The sequence below is a fragment of the Narcine bancroftii genome, chromosome 6, assembly GCF_036971445.1.
Source record: "Narcine bancroftii isolate sNarBan1 chromosome 6, sNarBan1.hap1, whole genome shotgun sequence".
Taxonomy (NCBI): domain Eukaryota; kingdom Metazoa; phylum Chordata; class Chondrichthyes; order Torpediniformes; family Narcinidae; genus Narcine; species Narcine bancroftii.
The window spans coordinates 232,108,882-232,134,998 of record NC_091474.1 but is presented as its reverse complement, the minus strand read 5'-3'; the positions used below and the strand labels follow the sequence as shown (position 1 = coordinate 232,134,998).

General features: G+C 43.4%; 1 non-coding gene across 1 annotated transcript; it reads right to left on the bottom strand.

Annotated features, from left to right (window-relative positions):
• Positions 1 to 17,299: 17,299 nt before the first annotated feature.
• Positions 17,300 to 17,373, bottom strand: trnat-ugu (transfer RNA threonine (anticodon UGU)). The gene has a single exon. It is a non-coding gene; the product is annotated as a tRNA-Thr (tRNA).
• Between the last annotated feature and the right edge of the window lie 8,744 nt (positions 17,374 to 26,117).

The window sequence follows — 26,117 nt, the reverse complement described above, 5'->3', positions numbered from 1 at the left end:
ACGCTGCATAGCCTTTTTCTTAATTTCGAAGGAAGTTTTGCTATTAATAATCATTGTCAATAATCAAGTCTTGTAGAAAGAAACCGCACGGAATAAAGCCCTTTGACCCTGAGTCCATATTGACCCTCTGTCTAGATTATGCCGGAGTGTGGTGGCATTTTGCCAGCTTTTCCTGCCAGATCTTTCACATACAATACAATAATTCTAACCTCTTGTTATCTCTACTCTTACCCCCCCCCCCCCACCCCCTCCGTGTGTTTTGTTTCACAATTGGTGAGGCCAGGTTTGGAGTATTGTGTTCAATTCTGGTCTCCAAATTATAGGAAGGATATAGATAAGGTGGAGAGGGTGCAGAGAAGATTTACCAGGATGTTGCCTGGCTTAAAATACCTAGAGTACAGAGAAAGATTGAAGAGGTTAGGATTTTATTCCTTGGAATGTAGACGGTTGAGAGGGGATTTGATAGAGGTGTTTAAAATTATGAAGGGAATGAATAGCCTAGATGCAAATAGACTCTTCCCCCTGAGAGCAGGGGAGGTTCAAACAAGAGGACGCAAGTTGATTTTGTGAGCTGAAAGGGCCTGTACCGTGCTGTATGTTTAAGGGGGCAAAATGTTAGGAGAAACATTAGAGGGTGCTTCTTCACTCAGAGAGTGGTGGCTGAATGGAATAATCTTTCGGAGGAAATAGCTGAGGCAGAATCAATTCTTTAAGAGGAGGCTGGATATATACATGGATAAGAGGGGGTTGGAGGGTTATGGGTGGAGAATAGGTGGGGGGAGCTTGTGGAGTTGTTTGAGTGAACCGGCGTGGACTTGAATGGCCGAGATGGCCTGTTTCCATGCCATGAACTGTTATATGGTTATACTAAGGAGAAAGATATTGAATTGTCTTTATTCAAAGAGTGGGGTCTGTGTGGACTGAGCTTCCAGTGGAGGCAGGAGCAATATTATCTTTCAGGAAAAATTTGGATAGGTATATGGGCATCTGTATGCAGGGTTGTGGGCAGAATGCAGGTCATTGGGACAAGGGGAGTGTAATTGTTTCGGCATGGACAAGAAGGGCCGTGATGTCCTGTTTCCATACTGTAATTGTTATATGGTTTTATATGGTTAATCTATTCAAACTCTTCATGATTTTAAATGCTTCTATCAAATAGCAGCTTCCACATAAAGCATGAGTGTTATTTAGTTAAAGTTCCCACAGCTGTGACAGAAATCAGTTCCATCTCGAACTTTCCTGTAGGTTCAGAACACTTCTTCACTGCCCAACCTGAGGCCTGGTTAGCATCGAGAGAGGGGATGGGAAGTAGGCAGCACAGAAGCAGACCATTTGGCCCATCTCATCCATTCTGGCCATGTTGCGCATCTGAGCAAGTCCTATTTGCCTGCACATGGCCCCATGTCCCTCCAAACCTTCCCGATCCATTGACCTGCCAAACAAGACTTTCAAAAGTCTGCATTGTACCCATCTCTACCACAGCCTCTACTCAGTGCGCTTTGCTTTCCAGATGCAGTCAGGGACTGCCAAGGAAGGGTCGGGGGAGATTCCAGGCTGCAGGCCGATCCTTGCACCGTATAACCCAACGCTTCACTGTGTCATTCCAACCGACTTGGCTGGTGTTGTGGAGGCATGAGAGCAGCATCCGTTGGAGAAAAAGAATTGTCTTGAGTTGAGGTCAGATCTCGATAATGGGCTCTGACCCACAATGTTGACCAACCACTCTTTCTCCCATTGCTGCTGCTCAGCCTGCTGTTGGTTGGTGTGATACCATTGGCCAACACTTGGTGGCAGTGTTCGTTTACAACAGTGAGGCTTGATTTCATCTGGAGGGTGTTAACTTTTTAATAAGCTTGGTCAGGTAAATATGTAGCTTGGGTCTCATAACGCATGGGTGGCATGGTTAGCATAGTATTTAGTGCAACGCTGTCACAGTTCGAATCCGGCGCTGTCTGGATGGATTTTACATGTTCTCCCCGTGTCTGCTTCCTTTGGGCACTCTGTTTTCCTCCCACGGTTTAAAACATAACGGCGTTGTAGGTTAATTGGGTGTAATTGGGCAACACATGCTCGTGAGCCGAAAGGGCCTGTACCACCGTGCTGTATGTTTAAATTTGTGTGTGTGTGTGTATTCACAAAGCGGTCCAGAGAGATGCTGTTGTGACTGCATGTACATGTACTGATGGCCAGAGTCTCCTCAGGTGCTGCCTAAGTTATTAGAGAAAGGTTAAACAAGTTGGGTCTTTATTCCTTGGAGTGTAAAAGACTGAGGGAGTTTGATAGAGGTCTTTAAAATGTTGAGGGGGATAGATAGAGTAGATGTGGATAGGCCTTTTTCCATTGAGGACAGGGGAGATTCAAACTAGAGGACATGAGCTGAGAGTTGGGGGCAAACGTTTAGGTGCAACACAAGGGGAAGCTTCTTTAGTGGGATCTGTGTGGAATGAGCTTCTCCTGTTTTCTGACAGAGAGCAGCTGGTATTAAGCATCCCACACATTAGTACTGTCAGAAGTTTTTACCTGATCGAGAAAGTTGCACAGTGGCCAACCATTTTAATTCTGCACACCATTACCACACTGACATGTCTGTCCAAGGCCTCGTGCACTGCCAAATCGAGGCTACCCGCAAATTGGAGGAACAAAACTTTGTATTCTGTTCTAGCAGTGTCCGACCAAACGGTATCAATATCGACTTCTCCAATTTCTGTTAATCCTCCCTCCTCCATGTTTTTAATCTCTCCCTCCCCCTCTGTCTCCTTTCTTCCAGCTCTCCATCCTTTCCCTTAGCCTTTTACCCTCTCTCCTCTCAGCTTCGATCTCTTCCACCTTCCCATCTGTATTCATTGCTTGCCTGTTAACCTGTGCTACTCTCCCTTCCTCTTTCTCCTTCCTTCTCTCTTTGTTCCCCTACTGTTTCATTCAGGCCTCTTCCTGTTTTTCCACGTACCGGATGAAGGGCTCAGGCCCAAATCGTCGGTTCCTTTTACTTCCTGTTGACGCTGCATGACCTGCTGAATTTCTCCAGCTCTTGTGTGCATTGCACAGACTCTGCAGACTTCCCTATTTAACTCCGGTGTCCTTCAAAGCAAAATTGCATAATTTTGGCCCATATGGAGTTAAAGAGGAGAGATCATCTGAAGTAAATGTACAAAATTCAAAATTGTTGACGCAACAGGCAGTGGGATTTCTTCTGGTGACTAGAATAAGTGGTTGACAGCAAGATGAGGGTGCTGAGGTCACGTGATCTTCCATGATCGTATGGAATGGTGATGCCGGCTCGAAAGACCCACTGGACTCTTGTACTTGTATTCTATATGGAAAGGCACATTTTTGACTGTAGACACAATTGAGATATGTGTCTAGGACTTGTATGGTGGAAAGGAATGAAGATGGTTGGCCCTTGGACACTAACCCTGTAGTGATGTCCTAAGGATGGGATGATTCAGCTCCAACAACCACAACCATCTCCCTTTTGTACAAGGTTACATCTAAAACTACTGAATGTTTTCAAGTTCAAGTTTAATATCATCTGACTGTATGTATACATGAACCAGTGCTTTTCCAGAGTTTCAACCAAGGTGTATCTACATACACACACAAGACCAAGCACATAATATTCATATATGCACATAGAGATACAATTTAATATAAATATTTTGGAATGATTTTTATTTGTCTCAGAGCCTGTGGGAAGTCTGGATTTTGATGCTTCTGTACCTCCTTAATGCTAGTGGGCCAAAGGTACTGTGTGTTGGATGAAAAGTGTCCTCAATAATTTTTTAAGTCCTATTAAAGCAGTGCTCCCAGTGAATGTCGTCGATAGAGGTAAGGGCAACTCCAGTAATCTTCTTGGCCTTCTTGGCCGGAATCTTTACAGCAACCACACCACACAATGTTAATGTCCTTGCATAAAATGGTATCAAAATGGGGCCGAGTAGTCTCACCTTTGTCAACCTCCTGAGGAAGTGTAGACGCTTTTGATGCCCGTTGACTTCAGTTTAACTGGGGGTCCTTGATGTTAAGGGCAGAAACCTGCCTCACTTCTGAATTTGTTGTGTGGACCAAGACTGGAATGACATTGGCTGTTGGGGTTTTCTTTACCCTGAGCAAACCAGTGACATTGATGAACAGGTTGAGAGTAGACGCCACTTAATAGCACTGTCCTATCATGTGAATGGTGCAGCAGGCCCCAGGGGGGCAGCAGACCTCGGGGGGCAGCATGCACCCTTCTTCCGTCCCAGCTCTGTCTGTTGTTTTGTGAATCTGACCATCCCGTAATAAGTGTGAAATGTTCAAAATCTGGGACAGCTGTTATAACACTGAATGTTAATGCTTTAGGGGAATGTGCTTCATCAGGAGTTGCTTGGAAGATCAAACCATGGTGCCATGCTATGGGGAAATGATGATAGGGGTGGACTACATGGGTAGATCCTTCAAACAAACTGACACCGTCAGCAAGGGACTTGTATGAAATAGAACAATGGAAAAAGAAATAAAACCTTTAGAAAGAGAAAGGGTTAGGTTGGTAACTACTTGGGAAATGCTCAACTCATTCGATTGCTAAGGGGTGGCTGTATCCGCTTTTTCCATTTCCCACATGCTTTATCTTTCCAGTTACAAGCAGATGTTCATATTTTTTATTTTAAAAAATATCATAAACCCTGTCTTGCTTCTACGGTATTGCCTGGACCACCACCAAGTCATAGAGCGGCAAAGTTCAGACTGGCTGTTTTAATCTTAACATTGCATGCTGGGTAATTAGGTGTTCGATGGAGGCTCAGCCAGATTGATGGATGGAGTGCTGGGAGCCACCATAGACTCGATGGGCTGAATGGCATGAGGAAATATATTGCAATCAATTTGGTAATGTACGCTAGATGAGTAAGTTCTCTATATTTTTTATTCTCAGGAATACTCATTGTTGCAAAGGACAATGAACCTGATTCTCAATGTTAGTTTCCTTCTCACCATTGTTCCTGCAGGTTTCTTTCTTTCCTTCCATCCCCAAACCCCCGCAGCCATCCAACTCGTGAAGTTCTACAGTTTCGTACACCTGATAAACCACAATGGTTTGCAAATTGAAGGCTGGATGTGTCGTATATGCATTTGCACAATTAGGACTCAGTGCTTTTGTCATTTTTAAAATTTAAAAAAAAAATTTTCACACTATGAACCATATTAACCAAAATACATTTCCCTCTTCAATATACACAGTGTCATTTTCTCCCTTTTTCCCCCCTCCCTTCCCTCTCTCCTTCCCACCCCCCTCCCCACCCACTAAACATTCAACATATTCAATACATTAAACTGCTTTTGTCATTTTTAATGCGATCAGACTAAAACGGGTACTGGCATACAGAGATAGATATAGAGGGGTGACATCATGACGGGCTTATACACAACAGGAAGTGGTTTGTACTACAAGAGCATCAAGCTCCCAATTTATTTTATGCAGTTGACTTCTGGATTTCTGGTTAACATAATTCATGTCATAGTCTTATGTCACAGAACCCTATCTTCAGTGTGCCATCAAAAAGCACGCAGCACCGTAGGGGGTTTTAAACATTTGGGCAGGCAAACGCCATCCACAAAGCTGACTTGATTGCAACAAATTGGAAGCTTTAGCTAAGAGTGTCTTATTGCAGGTTCTCTGCCACAATGAGAATGGAAAAGAAAATGTACTAAGCCTGGGATGCTGTCTGTGGCTGGCAGGGTGTGGGAAGGGCCTGGCAGTTTTTTTTTTTATCTTGTCACCTCGGGAGGCCTTTTAGCCCATAAAGTCCATGCTGGCTCAAAGAGCATTCCCATCAATCCCATTTCACCCTTGGTTAATGGAATAATGAGTCATTTGTGGTCATGCAAGGAGATGTCATGAGCAATGAATTTGAAATATGTCACTACCTTAGAGACATCATGGGATCAATCATTAGTGCCTTGATTGATTTCAAGGAATGGCTAGAATTACACAACCAATAAAGATATGAACCCTTTGCATGAAACGAGGGTGGGTATTTTATGGCTCATGGACTCATTTAATGGACTATGGTTCCATAAACAAGTTTAACGCCTTGCTGGCACATGAATTGCACATTCTCATTCTTGTATGTGATAATTTGGTGTGAGATCTTAGAACATGGAATATGACAGCCAAAGAACAGGCCCTTTAGCCCACTATGTCTGTACTGAACATGGTCCCCAAATTAAACTAAAACTCCGGCACTTGCAGTGACTACTCATCTCTCGACCTTTTTCTTTCCACTTACATTCCACCTTAAGTAATCCCTATGCCATCAGTGCTCTGTGATTAGTAAGGGATTGCTTAAGGTGGGATGTGGGTGGGAAGGGAAGGGTGAGAATCATTGCTCTGGACCTAATCGTTACTGAACTATTTTGCTTGAGAAAAATTGTCATTGTCCCATTTCCTTTGGAGTTCTGAAACCCTGCACATAACGAGTCCATGAGGGATGATTAAAACAGCGGTTTTCAAACCTTTCCACCCACATCCCACCTGAAGCAATCCCTCACTAATCACAGAGCACCTATGGCATAGGGAGTACTTAAAGTGGTATGCGAGTGGAAAGAAAAAGGTTGAGAACCACTGTCCTATGCCATAGTGGTTCTTTCCACTCACATTCCACCTTAAGTAATCCCTCTGCCATCGGTGCTCTGTGATTAGTAAGGGATTGCTTAAGGTGGGATGGGAATGGGAAGGGAAGGGTGAGAATCACTGCTCTGGACCTAATCGTTACTGAACTATTTTGCTTGAGAAAAATTGTCATTGGCCCATTTCCTTTGGAGTTCTGAAACCCTGCACATAACGAGTCCATGAGGGATGATTAAAACAGCAGTTTTCAAACCTTTCCACCCACATCCCACCTGAAGCAATCCCTCACTAATCACAGAGCACCTATGGCATAGGGAGTACTTAAAGTGGTATGCGAGTGGAAAGAAAAAGGTTGAGAACCACTGTCCTATGCCATAGGTGCTCTGTGATTAATAAGGGATTATTTAAAGTGGTGTGAGTGGAAACCACTGCCCTGTTCCTTGCATATTCATGTGTTTATTAAAAGCCTCTTAAACACCACTATTGCATGCATGTGTAAAATATAACACTTGCCTTAAAACATCTCCTTCAAACTTTCCAGTTTATCTTTTTTTTATATACATATAGTATTTATGAATTTTCAAAAGGAAAAACTGTACATGTATATTTTTAATCCTGTTACTTTTGAAGGCCCATACGTGCAATGTATCCAGAAGTCCATTTGCAATTGTTGGAGCCATTCAATGTATTTCGTGTGTATGTTATATGAATCAACAGGAGCACCTGAGCTTGCTGATCATCTGTCTCTGGAGGTCAGCTTTTCTTGCAACAGGCCACTACCCCTTTGGGAAAAATGGTGGGAAAAGCCTCTCCGGGCAGGTCCCAGTTTCAGATTTGTTCCAAACAAGTGGGCAGGCCTTGCAATCTGCTTTCCAAAGCTGTTGTTTCAGTTGAATGTTGCCACCAATTTTGGCATGAACAGACATCCACGAAAAGCATTCCAGCACCAGTGCTAAGTAAAACGCATCAAAACATTTCAAAAAGCAGAACACAGATGCAGCTTGTTGAGCCATTGCCTCACAGCACCAGAGACCCAGGTTCAAACCTGTGGAACATGACAGTGCAGAACAGGCCTATTAGCTCGTGATGTTGTGCCAACCTATGCAAAGCTACTCCACAACAATTTAATCCCTTCCAGAATGCTCTTTTTTTTTGAAAAATCGTGTAACCATGTGCCTATCTACGACTTTAAATGTCCCTCCTGTACCAGCCTCCACTATCACCCTCGGCAACGCACACCAGGCACCCACCAGTCTATTTTAAAAAAAAACAAATGAGAAAATTAAGAGGGAAAGGTTAGATTGTTGTGAAGTAGATTTATATCGGTTGGCACACATCATGGGCTGAGTGGCCTCAACGGTGCTGTAATGCTCTCTAAATTGGTATTGATTGGGAATGATCTCCTTGGTGGGCCCAATTTCATCCTGCTATGAAATGAGAAATTAAGGGCAAGGACTAAAACCTTCAACTTGTTTCAGAATGTGGGCTATCGCAAACAGAGTTAAAAGAACCCTTGACAAAGGGTATTTCTTTCTTTTTAAAACATGTTTATTGCACTTTTTTTTGTGTTCTTTATTCAAATCAATTCAATAAGATGATAAGGTTACATAAACTTAATAAGGCATTCAGTATGACAAAAGCATACATGAATTGTAAATCATATCCATAATTCATATTCTAAATGATTTTTTTGTATATTTGTTTGTAAAAAGTACAGTTACAAATTTTAATAATAAATTGGAAAAAAAGATACATTTGTTGTGTGTGTGTGTGTGTGTGTGTGTGTGTGTGTGTGTGTGTGTGTGTGTGTATATATTTATATATTTTCTTTCTTTGGCTTGGCTTCGCGGACGAAGATTTATGGAGGGGGTAAAAGTCCACGTCAGCTGCAGGCTCGTTTGTGGCTGACAAGTCCGATGCAGGACAGGCAGACACGGTTGCAGCGGCTGCAGGGGAAAATTGGTTGGTTGGGGTTGGGTGTTGGGTTTTTCCTCCTTTGCCTTTTGTCAGTGAGGTGGGCTCTGCGGTCTTCTTCAAAGGAGGTTGCTGCCCGCCAAACTGTGAGGCGCCAAGATGCACGGTTTGAGGCGATATCAGCCCACTGGCGGTGGTCAATGTGGCAGGCACCAAGAGATTTCTTTAGGCAGTCCTTGTACCTTTTCTTTGGTGCACCTCTGTCACGGTGGCCAGTGGAGAGCTCGCCATATAACACGATCTTGGGAAGGCGATGGTCCTCCATTCTGGAGATGTGACCCACCCCCCCCCCCCCCACTACCCCTAAACCCTTAAAAGAAAGAAAAAAAAGGAAGGAAAGAAAAGAAAACAGAGAGTGTCAAAAATACAACATCAATTCAATAACTGTGGAGCTGAAAAATCACCACCCGAACGAATTATTGAGAGCTCTAAATTTTCAAACCAATGTATTGTAAATATGGGCTCCATATTTTCCAAAAAGAAATTATATTTATTGCGTGAACTGTTATTTTTATTCAAGAGGAATACAACGTCGTAACTCGGTATTTCCATCTTTGAATTCCTCAGTTTATGTCTGATTTCCAAGAAATAGCTAAAGCTAATTGTAAAAATTCAGTTTGATACATAGTTCATCTTAATTTTAGACGAACCATTTTAATAATCCCCAACAAAAATAAAACCTGGTCAAGCGGGAGTTTAGCCTTTTAATATTTTCTCCAAGAATATTTTCATCTGTTTCCTTGGAGCTAAATCTATTAATCTATTAAAACCTAAATCTATTAATGTTGAATTAAATCTTTTTGATTTTTGAGGAGTTAAATATAATTGATGTAAAATAAAATTATATGTTACCAATCTATACCTAACATAACTGTTTCCAATCTTTCTTTCAATCTAAATCAATTTCCCATCTCAATCTTGATTTATGAAAACCAAACTTAGGAGCTCTTCTTTAAAGTAATTTATACAGTTCTGAAATAAATTTATTCATATCACCCTTAGTAATTAATAATTCTAATTCATTCTGTCTAATCTTAAATTTTGACCTAATTTATTCATCAAAAAAGCTTTAACGATAATAAAAAAAAAAGGTTTTATTCGGACCATTAAATTAACTTTTCCTTCATTTGTTGAAAAGTAATAAAACTACCTGCTTCAAACACTCTTTCAGACAGAGCGGGATTCAAACCCTGGTCCCGATCGCTGGCACTGCAAAGGTGTTGCGCTAACCACTGCCCTAAATTGTAATTTACTGGCGGCAAGTTGCCTTTGCACCCACTTCCTTACGACGACCAGAACTGCACACGGAACTGATCTATGGCCTGAATAAAGTTTTATAAAGTTGTACTATTTCCCTTCTCCTGTATTCTATCCCTCAGCTGATGAAAGCGAGCATCATTTTAATCACCATATGTGCCTGGGCTGTGGTTGATTTTATTCACAGAGGAACAAACTCAAAACCTGCCATGTATTTCAGAGAATCCAGGATCTAATGAGAATAATAAATTGAAGTACCTTGAATAATTTTTTTTAATGGTATATGAATTGTTGAGCTTGAAAGCTGATAAATTCCAAAAATATAAAGATTTGTATCCCAGAATATTGTCCATCAGGTGATTTTCCAGGTAATGAATGTTTTGCTGATCACCTCCCAAAGTTCTATCAATTCTGAAATGGTTCCTGGGGATTGGAAGAAGCAAATGTCAAAAGTATCATTCAGGTGCCTTGCCATTCGGTGTGGGCGATCGTGTCTCTCCATCCATCACAATCTCTGACCCTCCAAATTGTAGTTAGTTGTTGTTTCCCCTGTTCTCCTTCAGTGAAGGCTCCACATTTTGAGCTGAGACCATGTTGAGTTCATGATTATACAAGGGAAAAATACTGGTTTCCCGTTGCCTTCTTCAGTTGCGGTGTCCATACTGGACAGGTAACCCTGGCCATTGATCAGCAGATTTATCTGCCCAGAGTTTATAGTTTTACCACTGTGAATTCCAATTTGTAGAATCTGCTTGTAAAAACCATCCACCATCTGCAAGCCATGACCCTGACTGGGAGGCTAAACAGGCCCAAAGGTGACCTGTAGGCTATCAGATGGATGGAACTCCTTTTGCTGAGCGCAGCACCAACACTGATGTCAAAAATATAAACTCGCTAGTTAAGAAGGGAGTGAGAAAAGACCAGAACCTGTTCGCTGGATATCAGTGGTAGAGACGATAGGGAGGAATGACAAAACAGAACGTCTTCCAACGAATAATGAGCGAGTTGAGCCAAAATGAATTTATCAAGTAAGAACTGTTTGATTAATCTGCAAAATGAATTTATCAAGTAAGAACTGTTTGATTAATCTGATGGAGTTCTTGGAAAACGTGACGAGTAAAATCTGTGAGGGGTAACGTAGAAGTAGTGTATTTGGAATTTTCTGAAGGTGAAAGATCGGTTATTGACTAGAAGAGCAAGGACAAAGGACTGGGTAGATGACTGGTTCTATTTTCTTGTGCTTTTGCGTTATATGTTCTCATTAATTTTGAATAACTTCTCATCATTGCGTCAAGCTGCAGGGTGTATATGAAAATAAACCAGGAGTTATTTTAAATGAACACCTTCTATCTATTGCTATCTTGTCGTACTTCCTCTGCAATCAAGAAGCATTAAGGTTTGCTATAAGCAACTTCTATAGAAAGTAGTGCATATCACTCACAAGCTAGGCATGCCTAGGCTTGTGTCATTGTCTCATAGGGACACACCCAAGAAGAACTCTCTGCAACGAATATATTAAGCAAACATGATTGTATGTTCTCACTCCCCATAGCACAACGTTTTCTCAATAATGTCACACAGCCTTCCATAACACCTCCTCAATGATCATCAACACAGGCGCACCCCAAGGATGTGTGCTGAGCCCACTGCTCTACTCATTATACACTCATGATTGTGTGGCCAGACACAATTCCAAGCCATCTACAAATTTGCCGATGACACCACAGTTGTCAGACGAATCACAAACGGCAATGAGGATGCGTACGGGAGATAGATAGATGGTGGAACGACAACAACTTTGTACTCAACGTCAGCAAAACCATGGGGATGATTGTGGACTTCAGGAGGAAGTCAGGGGAATACAACCCAGTCCTCGTGGAGGACTCGGTAGTGGAGAGGGTCAAGAACTTCACATTTCTGGGTGTCAACATCTCCGCGGATCTGTCCTGGAGCCTTCACATTGATGCAATCACAAAGAAGGCTCACCAGCGGATATACTTCGTGAGGAGTCTGAGGAGATTCGGTACGTCACTGAAGACTATCATAAGCTTCTACAGGTACACCGTAGAGAGCATTCTGGCTGGTTGCATCACTGCCTGGTATGGAGGCACCAACTCTCAGGACATGAATAAACTCCAGAGGATTGTTAACTCAGCCTGCGACTTCACAGGCACCAAACTTCACTCCATCGAGGACATCTGCAAGAGGAGGTGTCTTAAAAAGCAGCCTTTTTCTTCAAAGACCCCCACCACCCAGGCCATGTCCTCTTCACTGGAACCATCGGGAAAGAGGTACAGGAGCCTGAAGACGAGCACTCAATGGCACAAGGACAGCTTCTTCCCTGCTGCCATCAGATTCCTCAATAATCAATGAACTAAAGACACTGCCTTACTTTTTGTGATCTATTATCTTTAATTTTTTTATAGTAATGTTGTAAGATAGTTATAATATGCTGCAAAACACTGACTTTCAAGACAATAAATTCTGATTCCGATAACTGTGGCTGATACCTAGCCATCACAAGACACCCTAGAGTGCTATCCTTGTTTCTCACGTCAGACTCGTGGACTTGTACAGTATGGAAACCCCCATCAAAGTGTACCAACCATAATAATCCCATTATTTTCTCCCCACTGTCCTATCAATTCTCCTCAGCTTCTTCCATTCAATGACTCCAGAGCCAACTTATAGTGGCCAATTCACCTACCAACCCACAAGTCTTTGAGTGGGAGGAAATAGGTGTACTCGGAGGAAATGCACGCTATTTCAGGGAGAATATGGAAAATCCACACAGAACAGGCCTGAGGTCAGTACTGAACCAAGGTTGCTGGAGCTGTTCGACAGCAATTCTACTCTGCAGTCACTATGTAGATACCTTCAGGCAAGTTGGCTCCCTCAATATAGTGGTAGAAGCTCATTCACTTATAAAAAGAAGTGGAATATCACTAAAGGAGAGTCTATTTTCCAGTCGGCCAACTGGTTGCTTTAAAAGGCTTTCAGAATCTCGTGAGATCTAATTTAGATTATTTTGTTTCTATTGAAAGAGAAAGACGGCAGATCATTTCCCTTCTCACTTCCTGCCGTCTTAACTCAAGTTTGTTACTGGTCGTAAGAATAGGAGATAAAGGACATAAGAAATAGATGTAGGTGTGGGTTTCTCTTGCCTGCACTGCTCTACAAGGAGACAGATGAGCATTAACCCAATGGCCCTCTCCTGCGGAAACTACCTATCCATTCATTAGTTAATGTCTTTAAAAATATGCCTCTGTCTTGAAACCTTTAGTGGCGCTTGGGTGAATATGGTTTGTGCTTTGCCACCACTACAAAGTTGTGAGAGTTGGCTACACACAAGTCTTGGCCTTTAAATTTAAATATACAACACGGTAACAGGCCATTTCGGCCCCCAAGTCTGTGCCACCCAATTTGCACCCAATTAACCTACACCCCCAGTTCGTTTCGAATGGTGGGAACCCCCGGGGAAAACCCATGGAGACACAGGAAAAACGTATAAACTCCTTTCAGACAGCGTGGGATTTGAACCCCGGTCCTACTCCCTGGCACCGTAAAGATGTTGTGCTGATCTGGGGTTGGCAAACTACAGCCCGCGGGCCCAATGCGGCCCATGATCCAAATTTATCCAGCCCAGTGTGCAGCTGCCCCCCCCCCCTCAGTATGAGGTTCTCCCCCCCCCACCCCACTGTGTTGATGCGTTGAAAGACCCATCCCACTCTTTTTTGTGGCCTCCTGTGTTGGAGACCCCCCCCCCCCACCCCCCGCCTTCTCCCTTTATCTCTGTGTAAATCTCTGTGACTTCCTCTCTGTGTGTCACTCATCTCTCTGTGGCATGCCCCTGTCTGCGTGAGAGCCCCCTCTCTTTGTGTGACAATCCCCCTCTCCACTGTGACATTCTCCCCCCTCTCACTCCCGTTTTGGGGTTATTTTGTCTTCATTGAAAATAATATTTTTAATCTTTTTGACTTTTCTGTTTTTTTAAAAAATATTGTGTAATTTTAATGAATAATGTGATTTTTGGTGCATTTCCAGATTTGAAGATGCCTTCCCTGACCTAAAGTACATCACTATTTATTCCATTCATTTATTCCACCTCTATTTCATTTATGCTAGCATCAGTGCGGCCCACTGTTCAACCACTGACACACCATCCGATGTGGTAAAAGGTTGCCCGCCCCTGCGCTAACTGCTACGCCAGCTGTGTTGCACTTTCTGGAGGCTGTACAGCAAGCCCTGGTGGCGGTGTGGCTGGTAGAAGCTAATGGCAGATTGTTGGCTCTTAAATGAGAATACAAGTTTAGTGGTGCCAGGATAGAGCTACAGAAGTATCAGGAGCCAGAACCACTAGTCTGAGAAACAGCTTCTTCCCATAGGCAGTGAGACTGTCGAAAAACTCATACAAACTCTCCGAGACCCTACTACTTATTGGACAATATTTATTTATCCATATGTATGTACTGCATATAAATTATTTGCAAATATGTGTGCAATGTCTATACGTATTGGCATGTCTTTTTTTTCCACCAAGGACTGAAGAATGCAGTTTATCCAGTTGTGCTTGTACTCATCCAGTGGGATGACAGTAATAAACTTGAACAACCCTGCTCAAAGGGTTGGAGATTTTTTCGCATTCTTTATCTAAAGAGTCTTTGGATGTTTGAGTGCATTTGGGAACAAGTATGGATTAGATATATGACTAGCCCAGTGGTTTTCAGCCTTTTTTCTTTCCACTCACTTACCACTTTAAGTATTCCCTACGTGATTAGTAAGGGATTGCTTAACGTGGCAGGTGAGTGGGAAGGAAAGGTTGAGAATCACTGCTCTAGACCCAATTGTTACTGAAATATTTTGCTTGAGAAAAATCGCCATTGGCCCATTTCCTTTGGAGTTTTGAAACCGTGCACATCACAAGTCAATTCGGTACAATTAAAACAGGGGTTTTCAAACCTTTTATTTCCACTCACATACCACCTTAAGCCATCCCTCACTAATCACAGAGCACCTATGGCATAGGGAATACTTAAAGAGGAAGGTGAGTGGAGAGAAAAAGGTGAGAACCACTGGACTAGCCGCAATCATTATTGATGAACAAGCTTATTTGAAGACCTATTGGATCTCCATGCCGAATGATATTACAGCGAAAGGAAGTGGCGAGGTGGAAAAATCTTGTTAATGATGTCATGTGGTGTGTTTGTCCTGTGTATTTCACATTATTTGTCATGCAATACTTTTAATTTTGTGTTCTTGAATGAGGGAGAAATCGTGAGGAATTTTCTGTCTGTTAGACAATGTTATTTTTAAAAATACTTGAACTACTGAGAATGGACCTCGGTTTGCATCTCAAATGAACCTCTTGCTTCAGAGCTTCTTTCTAATGGTGCTGGAGTAATAATTGAAGCTATGCAGGAAGAGAGAGGGTTCTAATTCAGATGAAGCAGTGATAAACTGATGAGACTCGTACATTTAAAAAAAAATAACATGCCATTTGGGTCATTAATAATTGCCCATTCTTTGTAGTATCTTTTCGGTTGAGATTTTGCTCAATCTTGTTTGGTGTTACAATGGTGTATTTAGAGCAAGAGAAACTTGTCCGTGAACTACTCTTTGCAGATGATGCCGCTTTAGTTGCCCATTCAGAGCCAGCTCTTCAGCGCTTGACGTCCTGCTTTGCGGAAACTGCCAAAATGTTTGGCCTGGAAGTCAGCCTGAAGAAAACTGAGGTCCTCCATCAGCCAGCTCCCCACCATGACTACCAGCCCCCCCACATCTCCATCGGGCACACAAAACTCAAAACGGTCAACCAGTTTACCTATCTCGGCTGCACCATTTCATCAGATGCAAGGATCGACAATGAGATAGACAACAGACTCGCCAAGGCAAATAGCGCCTTTGGAAGACTACACAAAAGAGTCTGGAAAAACAACCAACTGAAAAACCTCACAAAGATAAGCGTATACAGAGCCGTTGTCATACCCACACTCCTGTTCGGCTCCGAATCATGGGTCCTCTACCGGCACCACCTACGGCTCCTAGAACGCTTCCACCAGCGTTGTCTCCGCTCCATCCTCAACATCCATTGGAGCGCTCACACCCCTAACGTCGAGGTACTCGAGATGGCAGAGGTCGACAGCATCGAGTCCACGCTGCTGAAGATCCAGCTGCGCTGGATGGGTCACGTCTCCAGAATGGAGGACCATCGCCTTCCCAAGATCGTATTATATGGCGAGCTCTCCACTGGCCACCGTGACAGAGGTGCACCAAAGAAAAGGTACAAGGACTGCCTAAAGAAATCTCTTGGTGCCTGCCACATTGACCACCGCCAGTGGGCTGATAACGCCTCAAACCGTGCATCTTGGCGCCACACAGTTTGGCGGGCAGCAGCCTCCTTTGAAGAAGACCGCAGAGCCCACCTCACTGACAAAAGGCAAAGGAGGAAAAACCCAACACCCAACCCCAACCAACCAATTTTCCCTTGCAACCGCTGCAATCGTGTCTGCCTGTCCCGCATCGGACTGGTCAGCCACAAACGAGCCTGCAGCTGACGTGGACTTTTTACCCCCTCCATAAATCTTCGTCCGCGAAGCCAAGCCAAAGACAGACACACCAGTGCACGCATCTCCTGTAATTTTGTTACCACAACCGGCAGGGAAAGGTCAAGGTAATTACTACTGGAAGCAAAACTTGATTTTCAAGCACAGTTTATCATTTGTATTTATATTTTAAATTTTAATGATACAGCATGGCGGAAGCCTGTTCCGGCCCAATTACATCCAATTAAAGGTAAAAGTTCCATTATTTTGTCACAAAATACTACATTAGAACGTAACGTACATGAAATTCTTTAACCTTGTCTGCCGTAGGAATTCCCAAAGTGGATGCTGCCGCCCCTCCCACCCCGCGTGTGGGCAGTGGTAAGATATAAGGGGGTGTTCTAAACCTTCAGTCTAGTTATTATTCAGTCTGCTGCAAAGTTTAATGAAGAAACCAGTGCAGTAATTTTCTGGCCAGATTCGGGGTGGCCGTAGTGAGCAAAATAAAGGGCGACAAGGTGTTCTCGCGAGAGCTCGTCTCGGTGGCTGCTATGTTGTACTGGCCCCACTCAGAGAAGCTGCCGCCATTACCCCTCCTCTCAGCACTGCAACTAATCCCCCTCTCAGCACCGTCATTATCCCCCCTCAGAACCGCCGCCACTATCCTCCCCTCAGAACTGCCACCAATGCCCCACTCAGCGCCGCCACCTCCAACCCCCCCCTGCTCAGCACCGCCACAAGTCCAACCCCCCCCCTCTTAGCACCGCCACTAACTACACCCCCCCCCCCCCCCCGCCGTGCCATTGTAAGGGGGTACTCGGGATATGGCTTGAAGGCCTGAAAAAGTTTGGGAACAGCTGGTCTACCGTAAGGAAGACAGAGTCAGCACTTTGTCCAGCGCCCCTCACAGAGATAAGGCCCCAGGCTCCAGTGAGGAATGAACTCACAACCCCTGGTTTACAAGACCAGTGCTCTCACCACTGAGCTATCAGAGCCTCAATTAACCTGCCAACCCTGTGCATTTTAGAGGTTGGGAGGAAACCTGAGCACCCGGGGAGAACCCACGCAGGTTGTGGGGAGAATGTACAGACTCCTTGCAGAAAGCGCTAACTTAGCTGCCTAATGATGTTGATCAACGGAGTTCTCTTTAAAAATGATGTGTGTAAGTCTATTTTGCTTTACAAATTTGACTTCCTTTCATTGTCCCCATCATAAGAAATAGGTGCAGGGGTCGGCCATCTGGCCCGTCGAGCCTGCTCCGCCATTCAGTATGATCAGGGGTGATCTGATAATAGGCTTGTCTCCACCTACCAGCCTTTTCCCCATATCCCTTAATTCCCCTACTATGTAAAAATCTATCCAACTCTCCCCTGATGATGTTAGTCTGACTTTGCATTTGAATGTGGCCACTTTTCATGTTAAACCGTAGGCCGCTCAGTTTGCAGCTTGATTTAGCCTGTCTTGGAGCCAACAAATCAGTTGATGCTGCCTGGCACATTTCAGCACTCTGGAGGACTGGCTAAGACACCCTTTCCCACACACTCTCTGCACCGTGGCCGGAGCTCACTCCTGGCGACTGCAGGGCTCTAAAATCTATCCCTACCTACATGCTCTGATTTCTTCCCTCTTGTCGATGTTCAGCTCAGTTGAACCATCTCTGATGCTTCCCAAGATAGAACTACTTTGTCAAACCATGTGGTTGAAGGAGCCTTTGGTTTGATTGACTCATCTAGAATAAATATGTTCTAGGTAGCTCACTCGAGAAAAATGCGGCAATCTCAGGTTACAAGGTTATCTTTGGTATGCAAATATTGGTTAAATTGAAGACTCTGTTCTGTGGTGTATGAAGGTTAATTGAAGTTTTAAATAGAAATTGCATTTTCATCCAAGCCATCAGTTTCCGTGTTCAGTGAGCAAATGATTCTAATCATGTTTATACACATAGTTCTCAGAATTCTTCAAATCCTTTCCCTTAATCTGGCTAATGTAATCACAGGTTCACGTTAAGAAGCAGAAGCAGGCCATTAGGCCCATCGAGTCTATTCTGTGAATCCACACTGAGCTGAACTATGCTCACCCCTAGTTCCAATTTTCAGCCTTTTCCTCATTTGATAGCCTTACTAATGAGGTATTTGTCCATTTCCTGTTTAAATTACTCCCAGTGATCTGGCCTCCACTGCTTTGTGCGGCAGTGAGTTCCACAGATCCACGACCCTCTGACTAAAGGAGTTTTTTCTTCCTCTCTGTTCTAATTGGACCACTTATAATTTTAAGACTATGACCCCTTGACCTCGGTTCACCCATCAAGGGAAACATCTTATCTGCGTTCACTCTATCAAAACCTTTCAATATTCGAAACATTTCTATGAGATCCCCCCTCATTCTCCTATGATCCAACGTATACAACAGAAGAGCTGTCAAACGCTCCCCATACGCCAGCCCTGCATTGCAGGAATCATCCTAGTAAATCTCCTCTGCACCCTCTCCAGCAACATCAGATCCTTTCTAAGATAGCGGGCCCAAAATTGTTCACAATACTCCAGTTGGGGTCTCATCAGTGCCCCATAGAGCCTCATTAACACCTCTCTACTCCTATATACTGTACCTATTGAAATGAATGCTAGCATAGCATTCGCCTTCTTCACTACCAATCCCACCTGGGCATTAACTTTTAGATGACTCAGCTCAAGGACGCCCAGGTCTCTTTGCACCTCCGAGGTTTGAATTTCCCCCCCATCCAGATAGTTCTCTGCCTGTTTATTTCCGCTGCCAAAATGTAGAACCGAACACTTCTCAACATTTTACTTCATCTGCCATATGTTTGCCCAGTCTCCCAATCGGTCAATATCCCTCTGAAGATTTACGGTTTCGTCAACAGTCCCTGCTCCGCCACCTATCTTAGTGTCATCCACAAATTTGGCCACAAAACCATTCATTCTACAATCAAAATCGTTAATATAAATTGTAAACAGCCGCAGCCCCAAGACTGACCCCTGCGGAACACCACTTGTTAAAGGCAGCCAACCTAAACGGGATCCCTTAATTTCAACCCTTTGCTTTCTGCCTATCGGCCAAGTTTCTATCCAGTCCTGTAATTCCATGGACTATTATTTTATTTATTAGCCTAGCATGTGGCACCTTATCGAAAGCCTTTTAAAAATCCAAATATACAATATCTACAGCTTCCCCTTTTGTCTGTCCTATGTGAGGTTTCTTCAAAAAAACTCTAATAGGTTAGTCAGACATGATCTACCCTTTAAAAAAACCATGCACCTGTGATGCATTTCCAGATATTTCATAACTTCATCTTTGAGGATTGACTCTAATATCTTCCCCACCACTGATGTCAGACTTATAGGTCTATACTTTTTTCTGTTTCCCACCTTTCTTGTACAACAGAACCACATTCACAACCTTCCAATCCCCTGAAACCACGCCAGAGACTATTGATTTTTGAAAGATTGTCACCAATGGATCTACAATCTTTAAAGCCACCTCTTTCAAAACCCGTGGGAGTACCTCGTCCAGTCCGGGAGATATATCTGTCTTTAATCCATTCAATTTATCTAGCACAATTTATCTAGTAATCTTAACTATATCCAACTCTACTCCCTGAAGCCCCTGTCTGTAAGGGATATAACTAATGTCCTCCACTGTGAATACAGACGTAAAATATTAATTTAATTCTTTTGCCATATCTTTGTAACCCATTATAATTTTTTCAGCATCGTTTTCTATCAACACATGTCAACACATGTTCCTCTTTTATTCTTTATTTATTTAAAAAAACTCTTAGTATCTTTTTCTATATTGTTTGCCAATCTCCTTCCATAACTCATCTTTTCTTTCCTAATGACTTTATTTCTTTCTGTAAGTTTCTAAAGGAATCCCAGCCACTTGACATTTTAGTGGCTGCTGCAAAGAATTGCAGGGTCTCTTGACATAAACTTCTTGCCAACTTCTTGCCATCCACTCCAAACCTCTTGCACAGTTTTGCACTGTAATTCTATGGACCTCGACGCCCACGACAGCCTGCTTCTATATCCCATTGCAAACACTGCTAACCTATTGGACACCAATTTGCATTCCAGTGAACAAGACTTACATTTACAAGTTTTTTGTCTCCTTCATTTGCAGCCTTTCTGTTTTGAGCATGGCTTGCCTCTGGTTTGTATGGGTTCTGAGATGGTAATCTGTGAACTGCCAGATGAGGCTGATGGAACGGGCGCCGCTCTTCTTCTGTGGCCTCTGCGTTCCAATGCATGGCTTTGAGTTTCGAAGCATCATCCCGAATATTCCTGCTCCACTTTGAGTGTTCACAGATCAAATAATCTCAGGAACTGATGTGATTCTTTTCCTTCTTAACATATTTTTATTAATTTTAATAAAGATCTTATCGTTCCAATACATGATATAGATAGTTACACATAATTAATAAAGCAATCAGTATACCAAAAGCAAATGTAAATTGTAAAACATATCCATAATTCATAGACCAAGTAATATTTAGAAAAAAGAAAATGGAGAAAAAAGGAAATAAAAAAGAGAAAAAAAGATTAAAAAGACCAAAAAAAAACAAGCAAAAAGGAAAACTCCATATCCATCCCTAGTAGTGTTGCCAGATGCTATTACATGATTAACATGAAAGGAAAAACACAGGAAGAAAATAAAATGTGGAAAAGATATGAGTCAGAAAATACAACTACATTGAAGTAATATTATAAAATAAGAAACTGAGTCATAAATGACCACCCCTCCTCCCACCACACAGCATCCGGCATCTTGTATCTGAAATACTAACTGAATAATGAATCTTTTCCATATTTGCACAGGAACTGGGGTCACGCGGGTCATGAGTAAGCGGGGCAGCATCCTTCCATTTAAGTAAAGACCCCACGCCTCGCCAAAAGGCGAACGAAACGGCATGCCTCTGAACCAGGGACAAAGGAGATCCACTCCCTCCCACTGTATGGCATTTCTCCTCTGTGGTCCCTCATGGTAGGCTGATCTAGAGGAATTCCATGGCGACTTGGGTAAATTGGATTAAAAATGGGCTTGGCCAGAGAAGTCGGAGGGTAGTGGTGGCTGGGTATTTTCCTGATTGGAGGTCAGCAGCGCTGTTCCACAGGGATCAGTGCTGTGACCACTATTTATAGCATTTATAAGTTACCTTTATTTATCTTTTATACCATTCTCGCACAGTAAAGATGAGATAGTGTTTCTCCAGGACCATGGAGCATATTTACATGAATGTAAGTTAGAATAGAAGCTAAAACTCACTAAAATATTAAGACATGCAGTAACAGTCCACGGTACCCTATCCCCATATGTTTTGGGAATTCAGGAGCCTGGTGGCTTGGGGCGGGGTGGGGGGGGGGGGGGGGGGAGAAAAATAACTTGCCCAATCTGGACAGAAGGGCCCAAGTGCTACAGTATCTCCTACCAGATGGCGGAAGGGCAAACAGTTTACATGAGGGGTGTGTGCAACCCTTCACGATGTCTATTGCCCTTCATCTGCATCGAGTGTTGTAGATGTCCTTCGTGGTAGGAAGTCCTTTTCAGCTGACTTCACTATCCTCTGCAGTGTCTTGTGGTCCAGCTTCCAATGTAATCGGTGATGCAGTTGCCCAGGATGCTTTCGATATATCCTCTGTAGAATGGAGGGTGGGAGATGAACTTTCCTCAGCCTTCACTGGAAGTAGAGGGGCTGCTGGGCTTTCTTGGCTATGGAACTGGTGCTAAGGGACCAGGGGATGATAATAGAAGGTTATTATTATATACTAACTGCTGCCAAATAGGTACACAAAACTACAATAGTAAAGTATCACTATAATATGCCAAGGCTGAGAAATAGATAATAAATATAAAATGATAGATAAATAAATAATAACAGTTGCAACTACTGCAGACAGATCTTTTAATGGTTCCAGAGTAGTTTATGGTTAGGGTAGCATTCGTTCAAGAGCCTGATTGCTGTTTGGGAGTTGGGAGAGGGAGGCATGTAATTGAACCTAAAGTTTGGAAGAAAATGCAGATAGGTTAATTAGTAAGTTTGCAAATAACACACAAATTGGTAGAGTTGTAGATAGTGAAGGTTGTCAAAGGATGTGGCAGGAAATATCAGTTGGCAATATGGTCAGAGGAATGGTAGCTGGTGAAGTGTTGTGTTTTGGGAGGTCAAGTGCAAGAGGAAAGTATGCAGGACCTTTAGGTGCAATGATCTACAGAGGGATCTCTGGTTCAGGTCCATTTAGCTCCCTGAAGGTGCTAACACAGGTAGATAAGGTAGTAAAGAATAAGAGGCTTGCTGTCATCAGTAGGGACATTCAAAGCTGTATAATGCTTCTGTTAAACCACATTGAGATCATGTGCCCCACTACAGGAAGATTGTGGAAGGTTTGGAGAGGGTGTTGAAGTGTTCACCAAGATGCTGCCTGGCTTAGAGGGTATGTATTTTTAGGAGCGCTGGGCAAACTTGGATTACTCTCTCTGGAGTGTCTGAGGCCTGATCAAACTTTTTATAAAAATTATGTGAGCATAGACAGGGTCTTTTCCCAATGTGGAAATGTCACATGCGAGAAGGCATAGTTTCAAGGTGAAACGGGGGGCGGTGGGGGGGGAGGTAGTTTAAAGAGAACAAGTGAAGCGCATTTCTTTGTTTCTGCACTGAGTCATGCAGCCTACATGGGGCATGGTGGAAGCAGATACAGTCGTGATGGTTAAGAAGCATTTAGACAAGCACATGAACAGGCAGGGAGTGGAGGATGTGGAAATATACAAGAATATGGCATCAATTTATCATGGTCAGCACAGAGATTGGGGGCCAAATGGCCTTTCCTGTACTTTATAATGCTCTATGAAGGTCTGAGCACCTCCTTAATCTTCTAATCACCTAGTAATCTCCCTTGATCAAGATTGAAAGAAGTAAAACCTAAAAATATGTGGACATGGTGGATGAAGTAAAAACACAAAATGCTGGAGAAACTCAGCTGGTCCCTTCTGAAGGAACCTTGATGAAGGGCTCAAGCCCAAAACGACGGTTCTGTAGTTTTACCTTTGTGGGTCACGTCTCCAGAATGGAGGACCATCGCCTTCCCAAGATCGTGTTATATGGCGAGCTCACCACTGGCCACCGTGACAGAGGTGCACCAAAGAAGAGGTACAAGGACTGCCTAAAGAAATCTCTTGGTGCCTGCCACATTGACCACAGCCAGTGGGCTGATATCGCCTCAAACCGTACATCTTGGCGCCTCACAGTTCGGCGGGCAGCAACCTCTTTTGAAGTAGACCGCAGAGCCCACCTCACTGACAAAAGACAAAGGAGGAAAAACCCAACACCCAACCCCGACCAACCAATTTTCCCCGCAACCGCTGCAACCGTGTCTGCCTGTCCCGCATCAGACTTGTCAGCCACAAACGAGCCTGCAGCTGACGTGGACATTTACCTCCTCCATAAATCTTCGTCCGCAAAGCCAAGCCAAAGAGAGAGAGATAAAAGACACTGACCAGCTGAGTTTCTCCAGCATTGTGTTTTTACAGAGAGATTGGAAGCGTTGGGATTGTATTGTTAAATGTCTTGGCATGGCCAATGTCTGCAAGCAAAGAGAGCCTTGGAAGGCATGTTGGCCTACAAGATGTTGGTTCACTAATCCATTCAGTACATTTGAAGGATTTTGTGGAAACCGGTTTTTCCAGTATCTTGCGATACCCCTGGAATTCTCTTCTCCTGAGTGTGGCAGATCATCTGATTATATTTAAGATGGAGATAAATATTTGAGAGATCAAGAAATTGGGGGTTATGGGGAATGGGAACAGAAGAGGAGTTGAGGCCAGCATAAATCAACCATGATCACATTGAATGGTGGGGCAGGTTTGTGGCCTACTCCTTTCTTGTGTTCTTGACAGGTCTCAGGAAGAAATGGACGGACTGGGATTTCTGCTGCCAAGTAGACCTTGCGATTCTGTCTCAGCCATGAGCTCATATTGGGGAACATCTAATGGTGACTGCAATGTCTTCACCTCAATATCCTTCCAGCTCTGAACCCATTACGTTACAACTTGATTAATATATTCTTCACCAAAAGTGACTTTTTCTTGTGATTTAAAAAAAAAATGGATTATTAACTTGAAGGAGCTCCCCAAATATTCCAGTGCACCAAAAGAATATTTTTAAATAAATCATATATGTATCAACTCATACTTTGTGTAATTGAACTGCATTTTGCTGCATTTCTCGAACTTTACCAGTAAACGTATAGTTGTGATCGATTTTTCACTCGACCGCAGTAACATGGGCTCATGATTGAGGCTGGCTCTCCTACAGCACTGATACTGTTCTGTCAAAGGTTCGGTCTTTTCACTTCACTCTGTCCCACCTGGAGAACAACGCCTCTTATACCAGGCTGCTATTCATTGACTTCAGCTCAGCTTTTAAGACGATCATTCCACAGAGGCTGGTGGAGAAGCTTTCCTCACTGGGACTCAAAACCCCTCTCTGTATCTGGAATCTGGACTTCCTAATGGAAAGACCACAGTCTGTCTGGATCGGTAGCAGAATGTTGAGCCCCGGCACGCTGAGCACTGGCACACTTCCGGGCTGCGTGCTCAGCCCACTCCTGTTCACGCTACCATTGTAACGCCAGATTCCGCTCTTGACAGTGTCATCAAGTTTGCAGATGATACAACAGTCATCGGCCTCATCAGCAACAATGATGAGTCGCTCTACAGAGAAGAGGTGGAAAATCTCGTGAAATGGAGCCAGAGGCTCAATGTGGACAAGTTGAAGGAGATGATTATGGATTTCTGGAGGACCGGGAACGACCAACTACACTATACAACAACTCTATAGGAGAGAGAGTGGAGAGCAACAAGTTCCTTGGAGTTTTACTTAACTAATGACCTATTGTGGACACTCAACATCTCCCCACTTGTCAGGAAGGCACAACAGCAACTGCACGTCCTGAGAAGATTGAAGTGGACAAGGCCACTGGCCACCATTATGTCAACATCCTGTAGGAGCTCTAACAATTGCGTCCTGGCCGGCTGCATCACAATGCTATACGGCTACCGCAGAGAAATGGAGAGGAGGTCAATACACAGGACTGTAAGAGTGCCAGAGAGGATCACTGGAACGATAGTTGTCTGAAGAGGGTGCACAAAATAATTGAGGGCCCCTTCCACTCTGCACACAGCTGCTCCCATCGGGGAAGAGATACAGGAGGATCAGAGCCAGCACCACCAGGCTGAGGAACAGCTTCTTTCCACGGGCAGTGAGAACGCTGAATGACCAAAGGAACTGCTCACACTGACCACCCGAGACTCTAATTTGGAAAAAGCCATAGCTAGCTATTTATTTGTTTGCATCGATTAAATACTGTGCGCGCGTGCTTTGTCTGGTGGTGTGTCTGCATGTTTTGCACTGAGGACCGGACAAAAATGTTTCGTTAGGTTGTACTTGTACAATGAAATGATAATAAACTTGACGACGTCATTTGCGTAAAGAGGCTCTTCAGCCAATTGCAGTAAAGACAATTAGCCATTTATCTCCATCTTGCTGTGCAGAAATTGCGGACACATTTTCTGCGAAACAATTTCACCTCTTGAACTGGGGCATGTATCAAATTTCTCTCGAAGTCTCTTTTCCAGAAATGCTAACTGTGTATCTATTGCTGGAGATTCTGCTTCACTTGTTAAGCATTTCCACGAACTCTTTTTGTTTCACTTTTCCAGCATCTGCAGTT